At 41.6% G+C, this 26,443-nt stretch overlaps 1 long non-coding RNA gene across 1 annotated transcript; it reads left to right on the plus strand.

The window, feature by feature from the left end:
* LOC307112171 lies at window positions 1-26,443 on the plus strand. The gene is made up of 4 exons (XR_013814675.1): window positions 1-129; window positions 14,542-14,697; window positions 14,790-14,906; window positions 26,309-26,443. It is a non-coding gene; the product is annotated as an uncharacterized lncRNA (long non-coding RNA).

A 26,443-nucleotide genomic window follows, 5' to 3' on the forward strand; every position in this document is an offset into this window, starting at 1 on the left:
CAGGGTTTCTCCTGGGCACATCACGTTTAAGAGGACTAATCTGGAAAAGAGTGCACCAACCATCAAAGTGGCCACAAGAGATGGTTCTAGACTGATGTTTGTGTTTGATTGAAAGACTTTCTTCCCAAGGTAAGGTGCAGCCTCCATTCTGAATGTAATCTCAGGACCAGTCCTGAGCAACTTCATGAAACAGGACTTATCTCAGGCCTTTTCCCCAGCACCCATCACTGAGATGGGCTTTATGAGCATATGATGATGCACTGACCTATGGTACCTATTTGTGTGCGGCCCTCCTGAGATGTTTATAATATTGAATACTGTAGGCACGCTCTCCATTTTGTCCCCTTCCATGAAAGCATAAGCATCTTGAGGGCAGAGACTATGCTTATCAGCAGACCCTTGTGTGTGTATGTGTGTGTGTGTGGGGGGGGGGGAGGCTGGGGGGGTTGTTACAGTGCTAAAATGTGATATCCAAAGTGCCCATGTGGGGAGAAATGTTAAATTCTCAGACATATTACAAAGCTTTCAAAGATATTTACATGGAAGAATGCTAGCTGTAGTTCTCTACCTTCTGATAAAGAGTAAAATATTACAGTTTTAAAAAACATATAATAAGTAAAAACAAAGATAAGTGGTCTCTTCAAGTAGAGCGAGACTTCCCATTCTAAGCCATTTCATGTGATCTTCTCATGCCATGTTATGCAATAGGTCCCAGAACATCTAGAAGGTATGTAGAAAATAGTTGTTGATTTAATTTGACATTCTTTATTCTCACAAACCCGAGCCTTCATGGTCAGCTCTATCTGGAGAGGCCTCTTCCAGTGTAGCTCTTTACTGCTAATGTGCCTACTCAATCTATATCACATCTCTTTAAAGTAGTAAACTAAAACATCCTTCAGTAACCTTAGACTCCTTCCTTTGGAAGTGATTAGCTGATCTGATCATAGGGAACAGGGTTATTGATTTACTGTGTGGCCCTGCCTTATAACTTATTTACTTTAAATTTGGGGAAGCATATATCCTGAATCCCTGCAAACTGCACTATCCAGAGACCTATCTGCTCCATTTTTCCACTAGGCCAACCTGGATGTGCCCCTCATTAGTATGGGTATCTCTTTTACTTATGCCATGGCATATCCATTTCCCAGAGAGAACCAACATAAACCTATAATTATTTTTACACATTCTATTTTCTGTAAAGTTGTGTGACTGAAAATTATTTATCTTCCATAACATGTATTACCTATACATGCAATCCTATGGAATAAAGAGGTAATATGCAAATTGACCATCACTCCAACACACAAGATGGCCACCCCCATGTGGTCAAAGATGGCCGCCACAAGATGGCCGGCAGAGGAGGGCAGTTGGGAGAGACCAGGCCTTCAAGGGAGGGCAGTTGGGGGCGACCAGGCCTGTAGGGGAAGGCAGTTAGGGGTGACCAGGCCAGCAGAGGAGGGCAGTTGGGGGCAACCAGACCAGTAGGGGATGGCAGTTAGGGGCAACCAGGCTGGCAAGGGAGGGCAGTTAAGGGTGACTGGGTCAGCAGGGGAGGGCAGTTGGGGGTGACCAGGCCTGCAGAGGATGGCAGTTAGGGATGACCAGGCCAGCAGGGGAGGGTATTTAGGGGCAATTGGGCTGGCAGTGGAGTAGTTAGGCATTGATCAAGGCTGTCAGGCAGAAGCAGTTAGGGGCAATCAGGCAGGCAGGCAGGTGAGTGGTTGGGAGCCAGCAGTCCTGGATTGTGAGAGGGATGTCTGACTGCCCGTTTGGGCCCAATCCCAGAATCAGGCCTAAACGGGCAGTTAGACATCCCTCGAGGGTCCCAGATTGTAGAGGGTGCAGACTGGGCTGCGGGACATACCCACCCTAGTGCACAAATTTCATGCACTGGGCCTCTAGTATAATATATTTGATACATAATGAATCTTTATATAGTCTAACCCAAAGTTCTTAGCATACTAAGAAAGGTCTGAAAATGTTCTGTGAATATACATCTTGAAGAATGAGGGGTGCAGAAGAGCATCTATGCTGAGAGAGGATGGGCATGCTTGAATGACCTCTGGAACTGGAAATTGGCACCTGTGGGTGAGAGAGCTGGAATACATACTATATGTGACCTCAGAATCTTTCTCAACACAGTGATCCAAGAAGCAGTTAGGTGAGGTTGTCCAGAGTAGCAATGAGACTCAATATTTATTAGAGGAAGTAAGGGTAAATAATGCTGAAAGTAAAATGTTCAAGTTTCTGGAAGTTTTTAAAGTGGGTGAGTAGAATCTCTTTCAAACCTTTGGAAAGCCATGTGCTTTATAGATATTTAATTTAGTTATTTTCTTCCTTGGGCTCCACCACCAGCTTATCAGTCTGTTCACATGGGTATGTAAAAATGCAAAACTAGCTTTCATTAAAAGCATTAAAAAAATAAATAGGAGTAAAATACATACCACCCAATCTTCAGAGTTTCTTCCAGTGAATCTCAAACTTGGATTTCAATTTTCTAGCTCTCTATTGTCAAAGATCGTCCTTCACAGGCCCATGTTAACTGTGGCAACCATGAAGGGGTTCCAAGATGCTCGAGGGCTTTGGGGAGCACCATGGCTCATTTAGGGGCCACTTTACCTTCATATTGTCAGTCAGACTTTCCCTGTGTGATTATTGAATGCCCCCTCCCATGGGAAATGACCCCTTAGTGCCTTCTCTCCAACTAGGGAGCTTCCATTTTCACCTGGCGTCTATGAACGTAAATTCTATTAATTTTTCAAGAGTCTTTTGTATAACATGGAAACCTCAAGCAGAGGACCCAAGGCATTTTCTTTCATCAGCCTGATTCTAATTGCATCAAAGCACTGAAAAGAAATCCATTTGGCTTTTTTACTTGTCCAGGACTCTACTTACTCTGAAGTGCTTTCAAAAGCCCCCTCTCCGATTTGAAGACACCACTGTGGAATTAGGTAATTGGACCAACAGTTGCCAGTTCTCTAAATTCTTGCTATCCCACGTTATCGTAGAGCAGGCTACTGTTTTGCAGACCTTCTTTATTGCTTAAATGGCAACATTATCACTGTGTACACATTAGGAAAAGCAAATGGGCCCCTTAAGGGAAATAAGGGTTCAAATAACCCAGACAAGGTAGCCCAACTGAATTGAGGATTCACCCTTGTTACAACCTTATTGCTTTATGGCACATGCGCTACTGGAAGGGACAGAATGCTTCAAGTGTGTTTCTACTGATCCTGCTGGCAAATCACAGTTTTATTACAGTAATGAGCCTGACCATATTTCTGTGCTTATGCATATTAGGCACCAAATGTATTTTCTGGCCTGCCAGCCTGTGGTAGTAACTAACACAAGCAATTTGTCCCGGGTTACAGTGTGTGTGCATGCATTAGGTAGGAGCATGTTAGTTGCTTTGGGTTATAAAATACTACATGTTTCATCACGCGTACTTTTATACGCACAACTTAACTGTATGCAAAATAGCTTGGCAATTAACCAATGCAACTTATTAGTTTACTATAGGATGATTGCATAAACGTATGAATTGGGGACGGCCACAAGTTCAGTTCAGCAATATTAAAAATTTCCTAAGATTATTAAACATCTGAAAAAATGCTAACTCCCCCCTCCCCCTATGGTGTAAATGTTAAGGTTTTTTTTTTAAAAAAAGTACTGATTCTTCTCTCATTTTCATTTCTAAAAATAACCTCGAGTGACATCCTTTTTAGGAGGCTGTGGGTTTTTAGACCATGAATTTTCCCATACTCATTGTGAGCTGATATTTGGCCTTTGACCCCATCCGCTTTTAGGGAAAGGGGAATGGTCATTATTCTAATTTCTTCCTCAGGACCATATTTTATGTATGCCACTTATAGGGTCCCTGATTATTAAAAAATGACATCAGCATAATTCAGCTCAACCACTGAACACAATGTATTTTCTTCTCTCTTTAACCAGGGGGATCATAAAGCTTGGTGCTGTTGACTTGATTATATGACTATATAGAAAGCATACTAATTTAGCGGCTTACTCCAAAAGAACATACACATGGAAATATGTCCTCCTGAACATGTCATTAAAATGGACTCGTACTTTCACTCCCCTGCAAGCAAACAAAACAAAGTACATAAATAAAGCATTAGGATTTGTGGGACACCCCTGCTGAAGGTACACCGGCGGTTGCTATGTCCACACACATCACTTATTATCAAGTGTCAGGGAATGACTTATTTTTCCTCCATTCAGGAGATATGTAAATGACCACACAGGACAGGTGCCCTTGTTTAGTCACTCCTAAAGCTGGAATCATGTTTGCAAGAGCTGATCACGTGAAATAACACGGAATAAGTGGGCTTATTCCTTCTGAAGCCTACTCTCCAGCACTGCTATTCCTCCTGCTGTGTTTTTAAGTAATACAATAAAACAACACGAATGCCTTTGTGGCTAAAACATTGTTTCAGAAGGAACATGACTGTTTTATTCTTGTCCTTAATCTCTTCTACATTGAATATTTGAAAACAGGAACAGCTCTCTGGCCTATGTGTATGCAATAGGTGATCTGCTTATGTTCTCTACCCCCCACTCCCACCCCCAGTTATTCCTGCATGGAAGGAAGAATGGCAGAAAACCTGTGTTGATAATAGCAACACCCCAGTGAATATACAACCAAGACTGAAAAGTGCCTTTGCAGTCCCGTCACAGATTAATATGGCTCATGATAGATACTTGGTTCTCTGACAGTTTCCCCTGCACCTTCACTGGGAAGTTGATAGAAATTACTCCAGCTGAATGCTTAAAGCAGATGTTATCCCATTAATTAGCTCTGGACCCCGGTACACTTGAGACTTTCCCATTTTCAGGCCGAAAGGAATTGGTCCCAGTGAGCGTGCTCTATATCCACATTTAGTATCATCTCATAAACAGCAGTGAAAACACAGCAGGCCCTTGATGAAGATACATTAGCTTATTTCTAATTTAAAGTTACGTTGCTTAACCTTAATGTAATTGGTCACCGGTGGCCAACTGTTTGTATAGTGTGTTGATGACCAAAGAGATGTAATAAATTATAAAACTCTCTGCTTAAATGGAGGGAACGACTGTTTTGTTAAAAGCTTTGCATGTAATAATGGTAAAATAATTGCACCTCAAGCCGAATAACTGTGAAGCTGTTAATACTAACAACAGAGTTGTTCTCAGGATAGCTGTCCATCCCCATTTAAAACAAATACAGGAACCCGGCTCTTATATTTAGCCAAAGACTAACTTCGAAAGTTGAATCTCACATTGAATAAAATTAAAGAGATAGTCAATCTATTATCTTATTTGGGGGATTATGGTGATGGGTAGTGAGTGGGGTGAATTAAAATAATCATTAGTTACGGTTAACTCAGAAATGAAAAGCACAAATAACTCTATTCTTCATATTGGTTTGTAGTCACGTCTTCAAAGAAGACTTGATTAGCTGGTAGAATAACTGGGATAATAATAAAGTATGAAAGTAATTGACACAACTTTAATGTTTAATAATGAATAGTATGCCAGGGGCAGAATAAAGGGAAACTGTCTCCTTCCCTGAGAACAAGTACTGACTTAAAATTTCTTAGGCCAAATATAGATGGCAATTACTCGAGGCTTGTGAACTACCACTCCAGGATTGCAGTTAAAGTTATCAATATGGTAAACTATGAAACCACACGCTTAACATCATTCAATCTATCATAAGTAACTATACTGATTCCATAGGTTTCCTATATGTTGCTGTTGAAAACCTATTCTCTCCTTTCCCTCGTCAAGGCTTAAAATACAAAAGTAAAATAAACACTTTGGTGCTTCATTCTCTATGTTCTTTATTTTCATCCTGGTTGGATTGTGTTAACTAGCTTTGCTCTAACAAGTAGGAAAAGGAAAAGTTTTTGCTTTCCTCAAAAGATAGTTCTTTTCTCTAAATATTTGCATTTGGAGTTTGGATCACTTCCAAAGGGTACTCACTTCACAATAGAGAAAAACACACACACACACATTTCTCTCCCTTCTCACATTACATTTCTTAGAAAGACTTTCCAATAATTTAAACTATTTACAGTACCTCTAGGTCATTATTTCCCTAGACTCCACTGAAATACCCTGGGACACTATTTACGGCTGACTTCTGAGTTACCTTACAGGATCAGTTTACAAAATGGAGACTTCACCATGTGAAAGTCATTATTTTGTTTAACACAACTTGCACTGTTAAGGTTGTTTTTTTTTTGTTTTTGTTTTTTAATTTTCCACTTTCACACAAACACTGCCGTGGCTGGGAGTGTTAGTTAAGAAAAAAAACCCAGAAGCTCTGATGTGAAGATAGGTATCTCTCCAGGGTCAATCTATCAATATTATTTGGGGCTAACTCATAAAATCAAAGACACTGATGAGAAAACAAAAGGAGTAAAAGAGCGGTGTTTTTTTACTTCCAGGAAAACCTCTTCCTATGAAATTAATAATTCTGCATTATGGAGGGTAACCTACCTCGAAGCAGTCAGCTGTCAGAGGGCTATCCCATGAAGACCATGCTAATTGAAGCTGTAAAAGGGCACGTCCCCAAGTTTGTTTGGAGAACATGTGCCCTGGGAATAACTTCAGAGTTACCCTTCTTAATAGTAAAAATGACTCTGTTGCTGTTCCAACTAAAAATCAATGTGGCTCACAATTTTAATAAGGAACATGAATCTGAAAATGTGTTTAGTATCAGGTTATATAAACACACCCTAATGAGATACCATAAAATCCATCACATTAAAGGCTGGTTTCCTGCAAGGTATATTAGCTAAAAATGCTCCATATATTAGGTCAGTATACAACAGTACACATAATAAAGCAGCTCTGTCAAGATAAGATGCATGTTGTGCCCCTTAAAACTGTTATGTTTTGCACATTTTATAAGGTTCCTTGAATACATGAATAAGATAAGTTATTCCCATCTCTTTCTTAAGCAATCTCAGAAATGGCTATGACCTGAAATTGGAATTCTTGTAAACACCCATCCGAAGAAAATGTGTGCAGCTCTGTTTTAAAGAGACGGTACATGTTTAATTATCCCAACTTCTTCTAGCAGAATACTATTAACATGCACATTAGCATCATCTCATTGGTTCATCCTGCTGCTCCACCTTAGGGGCAGCAGTAGGAGCTAATCTTATTGCTCCCATGCGCATAATAATGAAATTTGGTCTTGTCTCAAGGCAGTGTGCTTTGGTCTAAAGTACAGCTGGAGACATTACCATTCTGGAGAATTTCTGACCAATTCATTGTGAAAGATAAAGAAATAAAATATCGTCCCAAACAACAACTGTGGAATTTATATATATATTTTTTACCTTGAGTATCTAGTATTAAGCAATGAAAGGTGCGAATGACTCCATATTCGAATACAGATGGGAAGGGAAAATAAAATCTTAGATACCTATATCTGTACATATACCAAGGAGTGCACACCTCCCCACCATACAATCAGTGTCTACCTATGAAAGTTTTGTTTCTGAATGCTATCTTCAGCTGTGTATGGGTATGATAAAAACAAACCAAAACCATAGAAAGAGCCCTTTCCTCGTGTCTTTTTCATTTGTTTTCTAGGAAACAATGATAAGATTGCATGGCATATAGAATACCATTGCCTTTTTTGCAGGCAATGTTGGAAAGCTCTAATAAAAAATATGCATATGTCACATAGCACACACAAAAATACATGTGAATTCAAGGCTACTGAATTCAGGGAGGTTGTTCCAACATTTCCCCCACTGTACATTATTTGTATTCAAGGTTTTTGAAATGACATTGTAATCTGATGATGCACCAGCCTATTATATTGTCTAGCAGGACAAATATCCTTGCGTTTTCTCTGTAGAACTAACACAATTTTTCCATGTCAGAGGTGCATAATATCCTGGCGGTCATAAGGAATGATGCTATTAATCCTCTTGGGCAATCTCCAGGTCTGATTATTAGGGAAATAAATTTGCATGCTGCATATGAGCTAGGTGAATCACCGAGAGCACAAATTATATTTCCTGACAGCAAGTTAGAGAATGGAGCCGTGTTGCTTTTTTATCTTTCCCCCCCTCTGAAAGCTATAGAATTTCAATTCATTACACGAGATTGGTTAGAATTCAAGTCTCTTTTTAAGTTGATATTAAGTTGAGTCTGTTATCTCTGCGAAGGCTGGTAAGTTCCCCAGAGTATCCACCTAATCACTACTTAAAAAAATCGAAACGTATAGTTAGTGTCATGATTTAGGTACCAGAGCTACTTTATTTATCAGCACAGAGTGAGATAATTTCAATTTGAGCCTCCATAGCCCTCATGAATTTAACTGACTTGAAAGCTTTTCACCCCAACTCCCTCTCTCCCTCCCCCTTTTGTTGCATATGGTAATAATAGTTATTCCGGGCACCTTCCTTACTGTCATGCCAAGCATTGCACCAGGCTCCTTAAGACCTGATCTAGCCAAGCTTGTGCAAACAGCCCCGTTTCTCTCTCCACATCTGACTGCCTCCTCTTCACCAGCAGTACTGCCAGGCGTGTCTGCATTCAATATCCATGATGAATGTATTTTTATTATTTTCAGGGATTGGCATCTGAGAAACCTTTTTGCATTATTAAATTCGAGCAGGGAGAATGATAGCAAATAAGAGCATAATAAATTGCTTTATGTCCTAATGTATTAATTAAGCAGACATTTATTATAATGGTTGTTTTATAGACCCATTGTAAAAATGTATGATTGTGTGCTGATACTCGTAGCTGGAGCCACATATGGTAACTCGGGTGGATGGGTTGTGACATTTGTCAGATTGGAAAGGGTTCACCAGGTCTAGTCTGCAAATTCGCAAGGCAGCAGAGAGCCTGGCTGGGCTGTGAGCTTGGTGAAATAGTATTGCTATCATTTAGCATGCAAGCAAGAATCCTTTTATTATTGTGATTATATGTAAAATAAAAATATACGTACCACACAGGGTAAATACCTTATGTTATATAGTGTTTTACAGTTTTTAAAGTACATTTGCAGATGAATGCACCACAAAAGATAGAAAAGGTTATAGAGCCTTCCTTCAATTCAAAAATATGTATTATTACTATTACTTGAAAGAGAAATATGTGTACATTTCAGAATAACAAGAATAATGGCAAACCCAAGAGGCATACAATTATAGACTATGTAAGATTCAAGTGTTTTAGATTCTATTAATTTATTCAGAGTGAGCCAAAAGCAGCACAGCTCAGAGGGTTATATCTTGGCCTTCTGATTACTTGAGTCATGGGTGATCATAAAAAAACAAAACAAAGCAACAACAAAATCCCCACAATTCTTTCTTTATCATGCTTCTTCACAGTGTGTTAAGTGATTCATCTACCATTTTGCCAAATAAATAAATGAATAAATAAAAGGTTCTAGCAAATTTTCCCATTGCTTTGCTCTCCCATGCAGTTAATATGGTCCTGGTGCAAATGTTCTCAGAACAGAAATACCTTTGAATCACAGGTGTGCTTTGTGGACACCTGGATAATGGTTCTTCATAGTCAGGAAATATTATCTAGGTTTTTTAAAAAGCAAGTAACAGTGGAGAGAATTCAGAGAATGTCCATGGGGAGAGACGCCGATGGTCTCAGGGACAGTTCTCTGCCCCTCCCAGGGGGATTATTTTTGGAGCAGTGCTTTTCAGCACTGTTGACTTTAAGTCCTCCCTAATACTGGACACCGAGGCTGATTACAGAGGTAATTGGTTACGAGCTCAGAAAAGGGCACAAGATTTGATGAAAAAATGCCTAAAACCAGTTACTGCAAATAAAGCAAATCAAATCCATCCCCAGTGCCATTCTAAATTCCCTTCTACAAGAATTCAGCACTCTGGCTGACTGCAAAGCAGGTGTCAGGATGATTAGGGAGAGGGAGAGATGGAGAAGGGACAAGCTGGAGTATATTGGCCCCTGAGTGCACATGAGAGGCCTTGAGCATGACCACTGGCCAACCTGGGAAAGAACTGTGGAGGCCATGCAGGGTGCATCCATGAGCTGGTAGCCAAATGACATGCAATCCAGAAAAATGCTGCCTCCCTCTGCTTGGTGTGAAAACAGTCATTCAATTCAGTGAAAAGACATCAGTTTGACAAGCACATTTATATTTAGAAGGTGATAAAGTCTGAGTGATATGAGTTGGCTACTTTAGTACCAGTTGTTCAGATATTGTGTATAGATTAGAGAAGGAATTTCCATCTCTTAATGCCAAGCATCCTGATAGGCACCTTGCTTATGTTATCTTCTGTGGTCTGCTCCATGGCCTTTAGTCCCAAACTTGAGACTGGGTGCTCTGTGTTTACATCAATAGGAATAGTAGGTAATAGTATTTGTTCTTGAGAATTAAAGGAAGGAGTTTGAGGTCACATGATTTTTGGCCATTGCCTTTCTCTGAAAGTTTATCAGGCAGAGTACAGAGGCCATGAAACCCTAGGACTCTGAATTATGGTGTTTGAACCCAGACGGAGTTAGGTGTAAGTTAATCTTAATTTTTTTCTAGCTGTCATGTCCTAAAGAAAGCCACTTAACCTTTTTGGGTGTTATATTATTATTATTATTATTGATGTTGTTATTATCAATATTACTATAATTAGTACTATACATAAATGACTCAATTTTAAAACTTCATGAAGCTCAGTAAACTCTCCCAGGTCTCTGGTCAAAAATGCAAATTTGTATAATCCAAACCATTACCAGGCAGAATACAATTCTCCTATGTCATTACCACCCAGCATAAAAACAGTACACTGATTGGCCAGGCCCAAGACACTTAGCATGAAACAAAAAACTGAGAGTGGCAGCAATTAGCCTCTCACACAGTAATTGTGTGGAACTGGATAACGTGTTCGATTACAATCATAGCAATCTCTTTCTTTTAAAAAAATATATATATATATATTTTTTTTATTGTTTTCAGAGGGGAAGGGAGAGGGAGCGAGAGATAGAAACATCAATGATGAGAGAGAATCATTGATTGGCTGCCTCCTGCATGCCCCCCACTGGGGATCAAGCCCACAACCCAGGCATGTGCCCTTGACCAGAATTGAACCCGGGATACTTCAGTCTGCAGGCTGACGCTCTACCCACTGAGCCAAACCGGCTAGGGCCAATCATAGCAATTTCCATGTCTTACATTTGTCTGGGACTGTGTGGTGAACAAGAATTTCTACTTCAGGGTCTTCCCATGAGTTTCATGATTACCTCAAGACATATCTGAAGCTCCTAGTGACTATTACAGATGTGGAAACTGAGTTTCAGGATTTGGAATGATGTGCCCAATGCCACCAATCACCACTAGTACAACAGGACTGGAAACCCCAGTTTTTGGCTTCCTGTGGTGCTCCTTTATGTACTGAAACTTGGGATCTTGACATTTAAGATGAGAATGAAATATGGAATATTTTATACCAGACTATTTGACCAGTATAGGAAACTAGAGAACACCAAGCTTTGTACATAAGGTCTGGTTCCACAAGGCAGACTGCCATCTCCCTGGTGGATGCCAGGGCCCTGGGCAAAACCCTGAAAAGCTAGCCTTTGCTTTCAGGACAGGTATGCTATGGTTGGAATCCAAGCCCATATGTAAATGTAAGTGGCAAGAGTGTGGTTATAATTGTGCAATTTTAAAAGATGTGTAGGTCAACCTTGTTAGCTTCTGTGCAGTGACCTATCATGACAAAAAGAAGGAATTTCACACAGCCCAAGCAACTGACAAAGCAGCTCACCGTTCAGGGAAAATGCAATACTTCCTGATAAGCAGCTTATGGTAGTTTTCTTAGCCAATAGCCCAGAAGCATTTCTGTCTGTGGCACTTCTTGATAAGTTGAAGGGAATCCCTCTGACCATACCATGGTCAGGAGACCACTATTTGGAAAAATGTAGACATATGGCAATTTGAAAATGATATAAAGTAATTGATCAGAGAGACAGCCCAGAGCCGTGGTCGGCAAACTGTGGCTCGCAAGCCACATGCGGCTCTTTGCCCCTTGAGTGTGGCTCTTCCACAAAATACCACGGCCCACTGGGCGAGTCTATTTTGAAGAAGTGGCGTTAGAAGTTTAAGTTTAAAAAATTTGGCTCTCAAAAGAAATTTCAATCGTTGTACTGTTGATATTTGGCTCTGTTGACTAATGAGTTTGCCGCCCACTGGCCCAGAGCATTGACTGTTAAGAGGAACACATGTCCCTGTGTATGAAGTTGCAAGCAGAGAAGTGTGTATTTATTGCTGGAGGTGGAGGCCAAAGCCTGGAGCAAGATTGGGTCAAAGTCTTGTCCCTTTTGCACATGGCTCTTCGTAAAACCAGTGCATATACTTTGGTAGCAGTATTTGCCAATGTGTGTTCAATGAACAAGGGACAAGATGCTGGAGGTTGCCCCCTCCAGGTTTCATTTGCTCATCACAGCAACTTCATGAGGAGATACTATTACCATTTTGTGGAAGGAGAACTGAGGGTCAGAAAACTCCAGTAGCTTTCCTTACATTAGGAAGGTGATTCATAACAAGAGTTACCAATTTCTAACTCCAAAGCCCAGGGTCCCCCCACACCATTCTCCCTCCAGAACTGATAAAAGTGAGATACGTCGTGCAGGGTTTGCCTGTGTCTGCTCATTGTGAAAACCTAGGGTTATGCTGCCAGACCACTTAAAGACAGAGGGTCATGGTATCGTGTCCCTCTCTAATTATTCCCCAAAGAAAACGTAAGGAGGTGCCATGTCTCCTCACGTGCCTGAATACCAAGGCTCTGGTGAAAGATGAAGGCAATTCTTTGGGGGAAATTTCCAAGTGACGTACAGCCTTTGATTGCAGAGAACACGGTTGTGCCTACGGAGTTTGCTTTCATAAATTTGGTTGCAGGCTATTTTGAGGGAAAATGCATCCCATCTTCCCTTTACCTTGCAGGTATTCGGTAACTATTAGACCACATTTTGAAATGAATTGTGTGCAGCGATGTTAGAGAAGGTTAGACTCTCTGAGCTGCCACCAGTGACATATGACTACAGTGACAGACAGTCAGCGGTATTCAAACTGAATTAATCAGAAAACACAGTCTACTTCAATGTGACGTTTAGAGGGAGGAGGAAGAGCTACTTATTTACCAAAGAGATGTCACTGAACCATCTTTCTAGCTGGAGATAGCCTATGGCTACATAAGCCTTTCAAACCAGCAGGAGAGCGATAAACTACATGGGAGCCAGGTATTTCAGGCCGGTTCCCTCTTGTTCTCTCCTCTCATTCCTCCAGCTGGCCCTGATTATTTTATTTTGGGCAAGGCCACAAGATGAACTGAGGGGTTCCTATGCCTTCTATGGGGATGGAGGGGACACAAGGAGCCCTTGGAGATGGAAGCATTTGTTCTGATCATTCTTGGGAGTGAACACGCATACGTATCAACACCCTGGAAGGAAGGAAATATGGTAATAATGGTGCTAGTGGTACCTTGATTTTATAAATATGTAATGCTAATTATGTAAACATTTGAGACCTCTGAAATCTCTTCATCATGCGTGTCATACAATGGAAATATTATGCAGCCTAACTCGACATTATACAGTAATAATGTTATTTCACATTGGCTAGTTGACAAGCACGGGCCGATGCTGTCTATCAAACAAAACTGTTGTGCCAGATTGTATCTTGGCGATAAGTAGAAAAAGAGTCACTCGGAGTCTGTTTATGTATTAATCAAGGCTTCAGACTCAGGCCACTCCTTCAGATCCACCCTTTGCTAAAGAAATATGGAAATCTTCTGCGTACCAGGTGTCTCAGTCAGCTTGAGCTGCCATAACAAAACACCATAGTTAACAGAATTTTATTTCTCACAGTTCTGGAGGCTGGAAGTCCAAGAGCAGGCTGCCAACATGGTAACATTCTGGTGAGAGCCTCTGCCTGGCTAGTAGATGGCTGCCTTCTTTATGTGTCCTCACATGGCAGAGAGAGAGAGAGAGAGAGAGAGAGAGGATAGAAAGGGAGGGAGAGAGAGAATGCTCTTGTGTCTCTTTAAAAATATGTTAATTGATTTTTATTTTTTAAATATATTTTTATTTCAGAGAGGAAGGGAGAGGGAGAGAAAGATAGAAACATCCGTGATGAGAGAGAATCATTGATCGGCTGCCTCCTGCACACCCCACACAGAGGATCAAGCCTGCAACCCAGGCATGTGTCCTGACTGAGAATAGAACCATGACCTCCTGCTTTATAGGTCGATGCTCAACCACTGAACCACACCAGCTGGGTTTTTTATTGAGTTTTAGAGAGAAAGAGAAATATTAATGTGAGAAACATCCATTGGCTGCCTCCTGCCTGCCTCCTACTGGGAATGGAGCCCACAACCCTGGCATGTGTCCTGACTGGGAATTGAACCAGCGACCTTTTGGTGAACAGGACAATGTTCCAACTGAACAACCCTGGCCAGGTGTCTCTTCTCATAAGGATATTAATTCCATCATGAGGACCCTGCCCACATGACCTCATGTAACTCTAATCTTGTCTTTAAGGTTCAGCTCCAAACTCCACCACATGCGGGGTTAGAACTTCAACATCCATTTTTGAGGGACACAGTTCAATCCACAGCACCAGGGTCCAGCTGGAAAATTGTTGCTGACCCCTCCCCAGACACACCCATCCTTTGCTCACAAACTGTTATGTTTCAAGTAAGTATAATTTAATGGTTCTATTTTTCCCCTAACACTTTAGGAAATTATCTTTCTATAACTCTCACATTTTATCTGCCCCTCCCACTTAGACAAGTGAGGCGGGTACCACACGAATTTTTCCTGAGGGCAAGCAAACTACTTTGCACCCAGGTCAGTCAGCCTTCGGACGACTCATGGAATGATGATGACACTTGTCCCAAGACCAGGTACGTTGCTTCTAGAACAGACCCAAAATAACATGCACATTTTCATAATATTGCCAACCCTATTTCCTATCAAATGCTTAACAGACTCATTTATTTTTTAACATCACATAATCATCGCAGTGGGTGGAAGCATTCAGGTCTCCGTGCCAGAAAGGTCTAGGATTCTAGATTGAAACCAAACTTACAGTAAGGATATCTGTTGGGTGCCTGAAAGCAATACCATTGATTTCATGCACATGGTTAGTGTTGGAGTATTTCACATGAGTTGCTGAACTAAAAAATGCCTTCAGTACTTAAGCGGTACTTACCTAGATAGAAATTAAGAGTGAAATTCTCTTTTAATCCTCCTCTCTCTTCTTCTTCTCTCTCTTTTCAAGAAGCGGTGGAAAACCTGACAGGTTTAGACCATTAAAGGAAGAGACTATTGAGTAATTACCAGCCAGGACTGACTTGTTAAGAGCCTGGTAAAACTTTGAGGCCAAGTCTCCATAGCATAAAGTGAAGAGGATATTTGGTAATTATTATTTAATTTGAGCAATCTTTGCCAAGAGGTCCTTTTTACAATTAATTAGTCTTCATTTAAACACAATTTCATAAGTGGACCCCCAAGTATTACCTCAGGAGGAAAATGCAGTACCAGTAATGTTAGTATTTCCAGAAATGTCATAATGGAATCTATGTCATGACACAAATAATTATTCATAACCAAAACAAAGCAGTTTCTAATGTTCAGAATATCGATCCTATTTTTCTCTCTCAATCACTCTCTCCCTGACAGAAGGATAGAAAAATGTTCAAGACATATATAGAAAAAAGTAACTGAGTAAAAGGCTTCTATTATTGTAGATTAATTTTTCTGTGTGCTTTGAACTTAGAAAATGCTGTTAAGTAAACTTAGAAAGGAGTTGTCAGGGACTTCCTTCTATAACTTTTTAATACGAACAAAGACCACTGAGTTTGATTTGCAGGTGATGCCAGAATGGAAGCACCATGTACCTTTATTGCCACAGTTCTCTCCTGTGTATTTTAATTCAGCTCCATTCATTTCAACTACCTGTAAGGTATACGTGTAGGTGACACCTAGTCTGTTGCAGGAACTGTGCTTTCTAGGTAATGAGCTCCTGCTAGACAGCAAGTGCTTTACAGGCAGAAACCACATCTTAATGGACTTTGTATCCCTGATTCGCAGCACTCAAAATTCAGGTGTGAGCGTGCGCAGTGTGTGCGGGGAATGCAGTCCTGGGTAGGACTGGACAACAGTGTTAGGGGAATAGGACAGGGGAACTGATCATGGAAAGTCTTGAATACAGTCAAGCGAGTCTCAGACAATAATGATATAGAAACCAGAGAATGTTCTTGTGGTACAGACTTCAATCCACATAATATCCGTGCCATTATCCAGTGCAATCTGTCCAGTTGACAATTTTTTTTCTGTAAAGAGTGAGATAGTAAATATTTTCTGCTGCTACTTACCTCAGCAGCCATTGCAGCAAGGAAAGTGGCCACAGACAATATGTATGCAAATGGATTAGCTGGATTTAGACCATGGGCCATGGTCTGGCCACTTCTGACCTGGTTCAAGGCTTGTTATTTAAAAAATTTTTACAATAGACCATATAACTGAAGTCTTCTGCATGGCAAGGACAATACTTACTGAATAACGTTATTAGTGATTTTTTTTATTACATGCACTATATATAGATCAACAAAAAAATAAACAACAATATAACTCAGAAGTCACTGCACCTTTAAAGCCTATATTTGCAATGCTCCAGTTGAATTACAGGAATATGGATTGAGTGGTGAGTGAGTACTGCAATGATCCTACCAAAAATAATGTTAAAAAAATTGAATTTCAGTGACCCGGTTAGACTAATTTAAAGTCAAACTATCAAGAAACCACTCCATTCTCCTGAGAGATCTGCATCCATTTCCAGTGGCACTCAGCATGAAGACAAAGAGAAGCTGAGCTTTTTTTTTTAATTATCTGTGCCCAGTTTGCTCAAACTTGAAGGCCTGAGTTACGAGGTGCATGGTCATATTCCAAGGTGAGCCTCCTGCCATCCTTGTTGAGCTAGGAAGGACTGATCAGCTCAGGAAATAATCCAACGACTGGCAGGAGTTTTTCAGAACACAGTCCTGGCCCTTGCAGGAAGTTGTAAACACACATCCTGGAACTTCTACCTCCTTCTGATGCTGTTAACTTGTCACCTTTGAACAGACAGTGGTAATAATGATAATGACTCAGCAGGGACCTGGCTGTGGTCCTTCTGGGCGAGCAAAGAATGAGTGGCATTTTCTTTGCTTCCTCTCCTCCACTGGCTTCCTGCCTTCTACCCAGGCGTGAGTTTTCTCTCCGTAGTAGTTTTTGAGTATTTGAATGGTAGATCACACACCTTTAAGGCTGTTATTTTCAAGTTTTAATAATGTTTTGCAACTCATTTCCTGTTTCTCAGCTGCCAACCTTGCCAAAAGCATTCGTTGTCAGGTACTAATTTGGGTGACGTGACGACCACTTGCTCTAAATTTTTGGTGGGTAATTACTGAGTCAGAAGAGAGTAATTTTTTGATATCCAGTGGCAGTCAGAAAGGTGGGTATTTTACTACCCACTCATTAGAGGTTCTCCAGTAGTGAAATGTCCTGGGTTTTGCTCTGTTTGCAGACAGAAGGGAAATCTGACTGCTCAAATAAAGAGTAACTTCTTGCTTATTTTGGCATCACTTACAAGGTGTATTGGAGTTTTCTATTATGAGCCAGCTCCAGAGTTTCATTGTACCTGCAATGTTAATTTTGTATTGATCAAAGTCTCATGAAATGACTTTCTCCTTTTTTAAGTTATAGAGATCTTGCATTTAACTTAAAAAAATAGGTGAATGTATTTCAGTAGTAAATCTTAGTATGTGAAAGTAAAGAGCATCCATATCTTTTCTCTGAAAGTGCTAGCCCTTTTCATGTAATACTTTTTTGTGGTAACTTTTATGTTTCTAAAATTGTTCATTTTATTTTTCTACCCGAAGAAATAAACAATAGAAATATTATTTGGTGAGAGATAAATATCACTTAACCTTGAAACAAGCTCATGTATCCATATAATTGAAGCAGTGAAATGAAAGATGAAAATTTTGTTTTGGGAACCTCCTACAATTAGTAACAGAGAGCAACATATATCATGTGCCTTTAACTGCACACAGAAAGTTGAACTGACATTACATACCCTCAGAGATTTTTCCTTTAACAATGTCCTAAGATTAAATCGCAACTTTTTACTATAATTAGTCTAAATGCATAGCATAGAGCTATCCTACCTAATAATAGAGTAATATGCAAATTGACCATACCTTCGCTACATCCACAAGCCACGCCCACCAACCACGCCCACCAGGAAACCGTTGCAGGGATGTTGGAGTGTGGCGGAGCCCAAGGCCGGGAAAGCCTCAGGCGGAGGCTTTCCCGGCCTTGGGCACCAGCGGGGAGCCTGCAAAGATCGCAGGCAATGACCAGGGGGTCGGCTCCTACGATCCCTAGCAGGGACACTGGGTGCGGCCGAGCCAAGGCCGCCGCCCAGGGCTAAGCCCCGACCCTGAAAGAAGGCAGAAGGCAGTGGCCACAGCCAAGGCCTGGGTCCCCGGTGCAGGCAGAAAACTGGTGCAGGCAGCCAGGTGAATGAAGGTCTATTGCACGAATCTTCGTGCAAACGGGCTGCTTTTTACTATAATTAGTCTAAATGCATAGCATAGATCTATCCTATATAATAAAAGGCTAATATTCAAATTGACCAAATGGTGGAACGACTGGTAGCTATGAAACGCACTGACCACCAGGGGGCAGACACGCAATGAAGGAGCTGCCCCCTGGTGGTCAGTTCACTCTCACAGAGGGAGCGCTGCTCAGCCAGAAGCCAGGTTCATGGCTGGTGAGCACAGCAGCAGTGGTGGGAGTCTCTCCCGCCTCTGCTGCAGGCAGGCAGTAAGGAGCCAGGAGTCCTGGACTGCAAGAGCCCCAGACTGTGAAAGGGATGTCTTCCTGCCAGCTTAGGCCTGATCCATTGGACCTAAGCTGGCAGGCAGATATTCCCTTAGGGGTCCCGGACTGCCAGAGGGCGCAGGCTGGGCTGAGGGATCCCCCCTTCAGTGTATGAATCTTGTGCACCGGGCCTCTAGTATCTTTATAATACAGTTTAATTACTCAGGATTCTATTCACAGAGACCCAGTTTAAAAGTGAAAACATTATTTCGTTGTTTTTGAACACATTATTTTAGAAATATTGAATTGAATAATTCTGTATTACTTTCCTGTAGCTAACATAACAAATTAGTACAAACTGTGTGGTTTAAAACAATATAAATTTATTTTCTTAATTCTGGAGGCCAGAGTCCAAAAATCTATGTTACTAGGCCAAAATCAAGATGTCAGCAGGCTATAGGGAAAAGTTTGTCCTTTGCCTTTTCCAACTTCTTGTGATTGCCAGCATTCCTTAGCTTATGGCTGCATCAATCCAGTTTCTGCAGGTCACATTGCTTTCTCGTGTGTGTGTGTGTGTGTGTGTGTGTGTGTGTGTGTGTGTGTGAAATCTTCCTCTTCCTCTCTCTTACAAGGAAACGTGACTGAATTTAAGGTACATAATCCAGAGTAAGCTCCCCACTTCATCTCCCCTTAATTTAATCATATCTGCAAAGACTCTTTTTTTCTTTGCCATGTAACATAACTAACAATAGCTAGGGAATTGGATGTGGATGTCTGGTTGGGATGGGAATGTTGTTCCAACTGACCACGAATGAATATTGATACTCTACAAGACAGAATACCATCTACACCCTAATTAAAATACAATAGTTAGCAGGGGTTTGGAGAAAATAAAACTCACTTCCATTGAGAATAACAGAGGTTGTTAAAGAAAGGGAAGTATAGACTATGCTCTGAAAAACATGTATGAATTTGAAGGCAGGAACCAGGTAGAGAGAAATTCCTAGTGAATGGAAGATGTGGATGGAAGCTCTGAAAGGAGGTAAACTGGGCAGGTAGACTGTAGCATTGGTTGAGAACCTTGAGTTCTAAAACCAGATTTTGGGTTTGGATCCTCACTTTGCCTTTTTCCAGATGTTGTCTTTGTTTGATCTCTCTGTATAGCAAATATGTTATTTATATAATAGGGATACTTGAATCTAACTCATAGGGGTTTGTTATAATATGTAAGGTACTTAGAATAGTATTTGCATATAGTAAAATATAAGCTGCTATTGTCATTCCTAAAACTCTAACATTTTCTGATTGCTTATGTTTATTCATAAGACACTTGTTTAGAAGTTGAATCAAAGATTCAAGTTTAAAGATGACCTTCAATTTCTGGCTCAGTAGCATATTTTCTTTTCCAGACCAAGCTTCTTTAGTGGTCTCTTTAGATGACCCCTCATGAATGATACAGTGAAAAGAACATATGCTTTATAGTTACACAAAATTAGGTTCATATCTGGACTCTGTCACCTGTGTGACCTTGAGCAAGTTGCTTGTCCTCTCTGAGCCTTAGTTAGCCCATCTGTTCAAAGCTGTTGATACTGCATTTCTCACAAGATCACAGTTATGAATGTTATCAGGTTCCTACAGCAGATGCAGAAGGGCTCACCAAATATTCTACCTGCTTCTTCACATTTCTTTGCTGCCTTGCAGTTAGGTGGTGCCATGTGACTAGTTCTGGCCTTTGAATTGAGTTGTATGTCCCATTCTGGATCAGGGCACACAAAAGCTGGTGTGCAAATCTCTGAGTGCCTTGTTCCCCCGAGGACCTAAGGTATCTTACGTTCTATAAAGGGCAATTCTGAAAAATTCTGGGAAGCATATCCCACCCAATCCCTGAACATTCACAGGAGACAGACAGCTGCAGAAAGAGGTAACTGTATTCTGTTAACCTTCTGAGATACATGGGTTGCTACTTCAGCTTTTGTTTACATTGCTGCATTACAAAGGACCACAAACATAGCTGTTTAACACAACACACATTTATTATCTGTTGATCAGAAATCTGAGCTTGACATGGTTATATTCTCTGCAAAGGGTCTCATGAAGCTGAAATCAAGGTGTCTGTTCTCATCTGGGGCTCAGGGTCCTCCTGCAACCTTACTTAATTTCCATGAGCTTGTAGGACTGGGATCTCATTTTCCCCAATAGCTTCTCTTAGATCCTGGAGGCCAAGTGCATTCCTTGCCATGTGGCCCCTTCCACCTTCAAGTCAGCAACAGGGCATTACTTTCTTTTTAAAAAAAATGTTTTTATTGATCTTAGAGAGAGAGAGAGGAAGGGAGAGGGAGAGAGAGATAGAAACATCAATGATGACAGAGAACCATTGATTGGCTGCCTCCTGTGCATTACCTCCTTCATGTGTTTTGAACCTCTGGCTTCCTCTTCTGTGATCAGTCAGAGAAGCATTCTGCTTTTAAAGGGTTCATGTGACTACCTCAGAGCCACCTAGTCTCCCTGTTTTAAGATTAATTGATTTGGGGCTTAATTACATCTGAAAAATCTGATCTCAGCAGTATCTAGGTTAATGTTTGTTGTGTGCACCAAGGGTTGGGGTTCTTGGGGATCATTGAATACTGCCTACACAATAGGATATCTTAATTTACAGAATACCTACCACATAATAGGTGCTAATAAATATTATTTTTTCTCCCCACACTCTGGACATTTAGCCGTATGTCAGTATTTCAGAGGAAATATTGCATACATTCTCCTTTTGAAGAGTCTTAGTTTCTTTCCCCTCTTCTCAGAGGAAGAGAAGCTGGTATCAGTTTAGTGAGACTAACATGAAACCATTTGCTAGTCTATAATAATAAAAGCCTAAGCAACCATCACAATTGAACAGACTACTGAACAGGCTGCGTGGGGCGACTAGACTGGCAGGGGGGTTTGTGAGGGACAACCAAACGACTGAGCAGCAGGCTGCGTGGGGTGACCAGGCCAGCAGGGGGGGCAGTTGGGGGCAACCAGGCCAGCAAGAGGTGCAGTTAGGGGTGACCAGGCTGGCGGGGGGGCAGTTAGGATGACCAGGCCAGCGGGGAGGGGGCAGTTGGGGGCAACCAGGCTGGCGGGGGGGGCAGTTAGGAGCGATCAGGCCAGCACACAGAGGCAGTGAGGGTGATCAGGTTGGTGGGGGGGGGGGCAGTAAGGGGCGACCAGGCAGGCAGGCAGGTGAGCAATTAGGAGCCAGCAGTCCAGGATTGTGTGAAGGATGTCCAACTGCTGGTTTGAACTGGCAGTTGGACATCCCCCAAGGGGTCCCGGATTGGAGAGGGTGCAGGCTGGGCTGAGGGGACCCCCTCCCCATGCACAAATTTCATGCACCGGGCCTCTAGTAATTAATATTAGTCAAAGTTATATATTTTTGCAATTCTATGTGTAAATATAATATCTGACTACGGCTTGGGGATCATTAATTGGTAATGTTTTTGTTATTTGGTTATTGTTTTATACTTAGACTAGAGGCCCGGTGCATAAAATTCGTGCACTGGGGGTGTGGGGGGGTGTCGCTCAGCCCAGTGTGCACCCTCTCCAGTCAGACAACCCTCTCATAATCTGGGACTGCTGGCTCCTAACTGCTTACCTGCCTGCCTGCCTGATTGCCCCTAACCAGTTCTGCCTGCCAGCCTGATTACCCCCTAACAGCTCCCCTGCTGGCCTAATTGATGCCTAACTGCTCCCCTGCCGGCCCGATCGCCCCCAAATGCCCTCCCCTGCCAGCCCAATTACTCCCAAATGCCCTCTCCTGTTGGCCTGATCTTGTCCCCAACTGCCCTCCTCTGCAGGCCTGGTCACCCACAACTGCCCTCCCCTGCCGGCCTGATTGCCCCCAACTGCCCTCCCCTTCCGGCCTGGTCGCCCACAACTGCCCTCCCCTGCTGGCCATCTTGTGGCGGCCATCTTGTGACGACATGGGGGCGGCCATCTTGTGATGATGTGAAGGCGAGACGCCACCTAAGCTTTTATTAGTATAGATTCGTGTTACAAGATATTGAACTGCACATTCTCTGCAGTGTGACATTTTGCCTTTATCTTAAAGTGGTTCAGATTCCTAAATACTCAGCTCTTTTCCTTTAAGGTCTGACCAGGTCCCATTTCTCTGAATATTCTTTTTTATGACCTTGGGTTTTCTTTGAAGTCATCAGCATCTTGGAACACCTTAGCCAAGAAATAGGAAGGAAGAGGGCAATGGGAGATAATACATTAGAAATATTAATAATAAAATACATCATCCTGTCCCCTGCCCCAGATAAATCTGATAATATCAACTGCCAACTGTGTTCATGTGCATGTGCAAGGGATTTTGTTAAGACATCTATATTAGGAAGCTCGTGGCCATCAGTTAAGACTAAAATATGGGAACTCTTTTTTTAATATGCATCAAAAGCAGCATTGGCTGGCCCAATACCAGCATACCTTTTGCTATCTTCCACTAGTAAAACTCTTCCAGGGAATATGAAATTAATGGAGAAAATATTGATTTTGGCTGTTAATTTGCTTTCAAAAATTGAAGCTCCTGCAATCTTGGTAGAGTAAGTCTAAGGCATATCTGTTTATCCATTTATTCCTATTAAAATGGCACTTCTAGAAAATATTATTTGGTATTAATCTGGTGAATAGTGTTATAAATGCCAGAGTTTATGTTTATTATACTTATTAAACTGGTCCTGATATCTCATAAAAATAAAATAAATGGCAGGGTTAGAAATTGAATACTTTGTATAATTCTTCAAATCTTTAATATTCTGTTTATTAAGTTTTTATTGAAATACAATACATGGAGGACAGAGTGAGTGAGCAGAGTTGCAGAGCTATATAGCAGCTGAGCTCCAGCAGTCCTGGGAGAAAAATCGTCTGGCTGCTGTTTCTTTTATGAAAATCTCTTAGACTTCCAATGTCTCTACAATTCCTGAAAATTTGCTTTTTAGAACCAGGAAGGGGAAGTCGCCTCTTTCCTTTAGGAAGTGCTTTTGTTAAAGCAAAAGGGCAGAATTAGTGGCTTTTCACTCATCCAGAGCTTATTGCACCAACGCTGTCACCTTTCCATAGAGACAGAAGCAACCCCAGCATTGGGAGCAAGGAAGGAACCATGTCAGAGGCTCAAGGCAGCACACAGGCAGAAATAACCTCATGGGGAATTCTTGGGGGGAAAAATAACACCAACCTTTGCACCATCCTTTTTCCACCGAATAATAATAGTGGGGAGTTCCATTTGGGGACAGGGGTAGCTAAATTGAAATGAAGACCTGGAGAAGGAAATGCCAGGAAGTCCAGTTTAATGCAAGTCCAGCTTTTGCATGGGATGGAATGAAGCAGCAGCCCTATTGCTCAACCTTAGGAGTAACTCTCACTGTCAGGGAATCAACCATTTTGTAGATCACTTAACTCCCCTGCGTCTGCTCTCACAACTGCACAGCAATGATATCAGAGATTTTTAGTAATTTCCCTGGCATATTAGAGTAAAAAAGTTACTTATAGTAAGCACCTTGAGAAAGTCCGAAGTAAAACAAGGTATCATTAGGGCAATACTAACGTGTTCCATATGCACCTCAAATCTGAATGGCCATGTTTCTTGTTTGCCTTTAACCTATGTGTCAACCCTGATCTAGACGAGGACTAACATAGACAGTAAGCACAGCAAGCAGGTGATTGCTTTCATAGGATGAACTGAGAAATTCTAGAAAGATTTCTCACGTCTGTGACTGGATATAGAGATTACAGAGTCATTTCTATAGAAGAAGTCATTGCATCCATAAGAAAAAAATGTATTCTCTAAGAGAAAGAATGCTGAAGCAGTTAAAGAAGGACCTGGAGTCTGTGAGCAAATATGTCCTGTAAAGAACCACTCAGTAAATATTTTAAACTGTGTCAGCCATAAGTCTCGGCACACAGTCCTGCCATTGAGCGTGAGAGCAGCCAGAGGCTATGCATAAACAAAGGAGCTCAGCGGAGTTCTGATACACTGTATTGGCCCAAACGCGTGGCGAGCCCCACCTTGATCAGTCCTGCCCTAGACTGTAAGCCTCTTAAGGATGTAGTAGGTCAGTGGTTGGCAAACTGCGGCTCGTGAGCCACATGCGGCTCTTTGGCCCCTTGAGTGTGGCTCTTCCACAAAATACCTCGTGCGGGCACGCACGTACAGTGCGATTGAAACTTCATGGCCCATGTGCAGAAGTCGGTTTTCGGCTCTCAAAAGAAATTTCAATCGTTGTATTGTTGACATTTGGCTCTGTTAACTAATGAATTTGCCGACCACTGTTGTAGGTCCCCAGTAACCTACGCAACCGATACATAGCAGAGGCATAACTACGATTCGTTGAATGAAGCATAAATATTACTTTCATTGTGTACTCATTCACATTAAACTTTGCATTCAGATTCTGTTTCAGCGCACTTTCTGTGGAGCAACTAAAATGTAACAGGCACTGGGCTATTTTACCTGACAGCTTTAACTGTTTTCTTTCTTGGCCTTGTCTTTTTTTTTCAACTTCTACTTTTTTTTTTTCAGTTGCTGCTGTTTAGTTGCTTATTTTGGCTGTCAAAAACTCCTCAGAAGGGATTGAAAGTAGAAGAAGCATATGTGAGAAAGTAAACAATGAGCATTTGTAGGAATTTGCATTTTCGATGTATTTTACTGAACTATTGCCTTTAAATGAGACATCATTTTCTAATGTGCATCCTCTATCATATCGAATCTGCAAGATGCTCCTTGAAAAAAGGGTCCTTAACCTACAAAGCTAGGGAAACTGTATATTCTGTCTATTGGCGAGTCAATCACCAAAGGCACTAGGTTCTATAGTAAAGAATCAAAGAACCCTGATCATTTTTGTTTGACCCTCTCCTGTAATGGCCTGTGTGCAAACACCAGCAAATGTCATTTGCTGCCGGGTCTCAGCAGGTGCACCAGCCCTGCTCTCTCAGAGTCCTGTGGAGATGTGAGGGAGGTATGCTGGGGCAGAGCACAGCTGGAGACACTGCGGGGCTGTATTCCCATAAAGGACTCTGCCATCCTATTGCTCTCCCTTTGTGTGATATAAGCAGGAGAACCATCTTCAATGAGGAGAACTGGGCTCAGGCATCCAGCAGCCTGAACTTGTTGGATACCAGCCATTTGGGGGATTGCTGGAAATTCCATTTGTCTGGTATCTGGAGAGCTGAGGGGCCTTTGGGAAACTGAGTCTCAGGTCAATTGCTGCTGCTGGGAGAGGAGAATGAGCTTGGAACCCGTGGGAAGTTGTAGCTGTTCCTGCTAAGAAAGTTAGAGTCACTGTTTCTGCTGGTTCATCTCTAAGCATTGTGGAGAGGGATCCAATAAATGCAATTTTCTCATTGTATGTGGAAATTCACCCTTCTCCCTTTTATATGTGTTTGCATCTGTGTTGTTTTGCAGATCACCAATGGGACCAGTGTTTTGTGCAACACACTTTGAAAACACTCTAATCGCTACTGTGATAGGATACATTTAACAATGGCCACAAATGTTCACACCTCCCTGGCTCCCCGTCCTTTGCAATGTGACTCTGTG

Source organism: Cnephaeus nilssonii (assembly GCF_951640355.1).
Source record: "Cnephaeus nilssonii genome assembly, chromosome: 15".
Classification (NCBI taxonomy): domain Eukaryota; kingdom Metazoa; phylum Chordata; class Mammalia; order Chiroptera; family Vespertilionidae; genus Cnephaeus; species Cnephaeus nilssonii.